Here is a 5,057-nt window from a genome sequence, read left to right on the forward strand (position 1 = left end):
GATGAGGCACGGAACCGAGAGAGACAAAGTGGTGGCGTGCGTTGCTTGGCGAAAGCCAAGGAAGGAAAGGATTATTGACCGGAAGCATGTGACCATGCCGGTGTAAGGGGAAGAGAGAGAGTGGTAGAGGGAGAAAGAGAGGGAGGAAGTAGAAGAATAGGTGAGCAACGAGAGGAAAAGAGAAAGAGAGGAAATACGAGGGGGAAAAGGAGATACGTAGTAGTAACATAGGAAAAACAAGAGGGGTAAGGCGAGATACGTAGTAGTACAGAGGAAGAACGCAGCTCAGGCGTAGCTGGCTGTTAAGAAGTATTCTTCTCAACCACACGGTTCCAGATTCAGTCTCACAGCGTAGCAACTTGGGCAGGTGTCTTCTACTATAGCCTCGAGTCGACCAAATCATTTTGAGTGGATTTGGTAGACGAAAACTGAAAGAAGCCTGTCGTATATATATTGGGTCATCCCGTAAATAATGCGGTGTTTTCAATTGCATCAAATAAAAGTCAGAGGTGCGGCAGGATAAACTACCTGCATTAACTTGTTATAAAAGCAGGTAGTGATTTTACCTTCTGTACTTATTCCTAGTTTTGAAGAGAGCAGTTCGATTTTAACAGTTATTTTTCGAAGCTATAATTGAAGTGACAAAGGAGCATATTCGGCATATTTTACGTTATGAGTTCAATAAAGGCAATGCAACGGAAAGTGCGAGGAATATTAATGCAGTATATATGGATCGGACATTAAGTGTAAGCCAATATCAACGGTGTTTCTAGAAATTCCAAGCCGGAAACTACAGCCTAGAAGACAAGCCTCATCCTGGAAGATCTGTAGAGCTCAACGAGGACGTCCTGCAAACCATTCATTGACACCTGCGTGCCATCGGAAAAGTCAGCAAGTTGGGTCAATGGGTTTCTCACAAACTTTCCGAGTCTAATCGCGTGCACGGAGTGGAAGTGTATTCTTCTTTGCTGTCACGTCTCACAATTAACTTTTTTTGGCTCCATTAGTGACTGGTGACAAGAAACGGGTTCTCTATAAAAATGTCAAGCGCCGAAAACAGTAGATAGGGAAAGGAGAAACCAGGCGCCCCATGATAAAGAAGATCTTCACCTACATAAATTGTCGTTGTTGTTATTATTATTATCATTATTAAATTTATTATTATTATTATTATTATCTATCTATTTATTTATTTATTACTATTATTATTTCAATAGCGTTGTGCTGGTTTTATCGTTGAACACATGCGAATCGACCACCTTTACGAAGAAGCTGGCGATTTCGAACCCTTTAATTTTGTGTGTGTATAATGATGAGAAATATTCAAGAATAGTAGCTTGAAATAAGAACATCAGAATTTGAAACTAATAGTTGTCCTGAAATTAATGACCGTAACAAATTCTTTTGAGTGTCATCGGCAACTGTATGTAGAATCTTGTTATATTCTATACGTATATACGACTGAGAATCAATGCTCCTCATGATAGTTAATCAGGGCCCCAGACAAAATTCTCTTTCCTTGCATCCATTTGTTACGTCTTTGTTGATGAATATGGTCTGTGGGCTCTAAAGTGTCTTCTGATGTGATTTCCTATCAGCGTTGATTCCTATATACTTCTTCAAGTTACAGACATTCACAGGCAATGGGTGTCCATGCTCGGACGTGTCACTACACTAGTCTTGTATATTTCAAATGCTTCAGAACTCTGACTACTGTCAAACGTATATAATTGCCTTAACTGTGAACGTAGTAGTGCTTTCTACTAGACCTATGATTTACTAAGGAATTACCAAGGATTACATCACTCTTATTGTCTGATATCGTATCAGGCGCCATCCCAGAATTCAGAAGTCCCTATGCTATTGCGAAATAATCGTTGACGTACGGTTGGTTTTATTCGTCCTTTTAACAGATATTGCTTTTGTTCAGATCGGTTTCTGACAAAACTCTTCAATTAGCAAGTCTAGTAGGGGAACTGACTGTCTGAACATACACTAGTGGTACCAGCCTATCTGACAAAATTCTCTATGGATATAAATTCTATATAGATGCATATAAAGATTGTGAATGCCAAAGTAAATTTAAGTTTTATTACTTTGAAACAGTTTTACCAAGGTCGAAATCTACAATATCTATTGATGATAATGAGTTTAAATATGCGTGTATTCCATGTAAGTAAGGTTAAGGTAGAACATGCCACCAAGATTTGGTTTCTCTTGAGGAATTGCCAATCCCAAAACATAAGATTCTTCTTTCTCTCACCAGCAACGATCGCATTGAAAGTCATGAACTTCAATGTACAAAGTTTGCTAACGCAAACCAATATGCACATAATCCATCATTTTTTTTTATAGATAATTATCATTAATTTCGTGAAGTTTCACTATGAAGAACTCAAATGCTATAAATAATCAATACATAAATTCGCCGTTACTCACTTCCAAAAATGCGTGCTCATCACCTTTTTCATCACCAATATAAATTATTAACTATCTACAAATATCGAGCTTAGTGATACTGAAAAGCGATTAGTTAATGATTTCATAGTAAAATGTGCTAAAGCTGCTTTAAGAAGAGCTCAATTACCTGAACGGAAAATATTCATGTTTAGACACTAAAATCAGATAATTAGACTACAACCCAGTACATAAAATATTTAGAGGTAGATGAAACAGATATGAGACAGGTAACAGGAATATAGGTATCATAATTAAAAACATGTTCTAGAGAAGACTAAGGTTGTTATGATATTAAGACTAAACCGAATGCCCGAAATGCAATTATACATCGGCTCCTCCAAACACGACAATATTAATTAGTACGATAAATTAGAAATGAAGCAAAGTGATGAGAAGACTAAAAGATTAAGTGACTCCTTAAGATTATGCAGATAGGGGATACTTAATACGTGAAACACAGATAGAGAAATATATAGAATTGGTTAAATAATTTTCAGATGCAAAGAAAATTAAACTGATTAGAATAAGACAAAATACCTAGTACTCTATTTTGTATTTTGTCCCCTCTGTGTCCAGCCCTGTGTGGCTAATAAAAAAACATATGTGTGTGTTTGTTTGTTTGTGTGTGTGTGTTTCTGTGTATTTTGTGTGTGTGTATGTGTAAGCATATATACACGTATGTATGTGATTGTATACATACATACAAACATATATATATACATATATACATGCATACATACATATATATATACATATATATATATATATATAATAGAAAACAAAAATTAATTACAGCTAAAGCGAAAATGTAATATCTAATTAACATCAAACAACACTGAGACTCACCTGGAAAGGAGAAATTTTCCATTTTCAGTATCCTGACAAAGTGGATACACAAAAACGCTAACTTATATGAAAGATTATAAGAGATAAGAAGAAAAACTCTTGAACGAATAATATACGAAAATACTGTCGATTTTTTTGCTGTCTAATCACACAAATGTGCTATAAATAAATCATTTTGCGAACAAAACTGACATAAAATACTGACTATGATAAATAGATCTCACTATTTGTTTCTGACTAGTTTCTACGAAGACAAAATATATCTGTTATAGTCACCAAGTAAATAACTATATGAATTAATCGATGGCAAGATACTTGGGCATGAACACTGAGAACACCTCGTTTAAGTACAAACCAAATCTCGAATAGGGCAACGATGGTTCGTAACTTACATGGGTATAACTATAAATCAATTTCTAATACAGACACAAAGCGTAAAATTTGAGGAGGCTGGAATGATTTTTGTGAGAGAGAATGTTCAGCAAGTTAACAATAGAAAGCACCCCAGAAAGGCTTAATATTGTGTAGGATAAAAACAAAAGAGGGCCACATATTTGGTGCGGAGGGAAACATCGATTATATTTACGAAATAATTGATTGGTAGGCGACGAGATGGCGAATTGTTAGCACGTCGGACAAAGTGTTTAGGAGCACTTCTCTCGAATCTTCAATCGCTCATCCCTACGAGGTCGACAATATAAAGCACCAGTCAATTCCTGGAAGGTGATGTAACCAGATTGTCCCTTCCCCATTAAAATCACTAAACTAAAATCTGCAACGGATCGGCGTCCACGTCCGACGAATATTGAGATCTCGATCATGTATACGCCAGGGAAACCAAGTAGACGGCCCTATGTATCCTAGTTCCCAAAAGAAATTAATTTATGTATTATTCTATTGGCATCACTCATGAAAGCTAACATCGAACACGACGAAATTTGAACACAAAACATAAACCGGCATGATAATCTATCAACCGATTCTAACAAACAACTGAACAAAATCGCTTTCTAAGTTATTTATCATAATTATCTGCCGAGCGAAACATTTCTTTTTCTTAAACAAAATAAAAACAATCCCACCCATTAATATTTTTTTATCCGTCTTTGTTGATAACATTGAATGATCGTGTTTTGGCTTTCTTTTTATTTAGTTATCTACAAGGTGTTCCGAAAGCCTTGACACTAGTTTTAAATATTGTTTTAATTTTCTATTATGAAGGAGAGTTTCGCAAGAGCGATACCAGAATACCTAACAGTTGAAGGACGCTGTTTCGGCAACCATTGCAATAATCAGCAAAGCGCAGCTTCGTAAAATATCACACAGGACATGGCGCCACATCATTTTGTGTCAGGAAAATGATGGTGTTTATACAGACCTTCTCCATGTGTGACAGTGTCCATGTCAATGAAAGTGAATATGCTAAAACCAGTACATGTGTTTGATATTATTTTATTGTTCCTTTATTGCTATTATTACGGCTCGGTAGGTGTGACAAGACTTTAGGACCACCGTATATGTTTAATGTATTAATGCATTTAATGTCTGGTTCAGTTATTTATTTGTATTACATCTACCTTCAAATTTACTTAACAAGCTGAAATTTTTCCGAAGTCTACATCCATCCTAGAAAAAATTGGTAACCATGATTTTAGCAGAGAGAAATAAATTTAGAGAATGGAGAATAAAAAAAGCAAACAATGGGTGAGAGAACGATATGTATATATATATATATATATATATATATATAT

This window comes from Octopus bimaculoides, chromosome 5 (assembly GCF_001194135.2).
Source record: "Octopus bimaculoides isolate UCB-OBI-ISO-001 chromosome 5, ASM119413v2, whole genome shotgun sequence".
Lineage (NCBI taxonomy): Eukaryota > Metazoa > Mollusca > Cephalopoda > Octopoda > Octopodidae > Octopus > Octopus bimaculoides.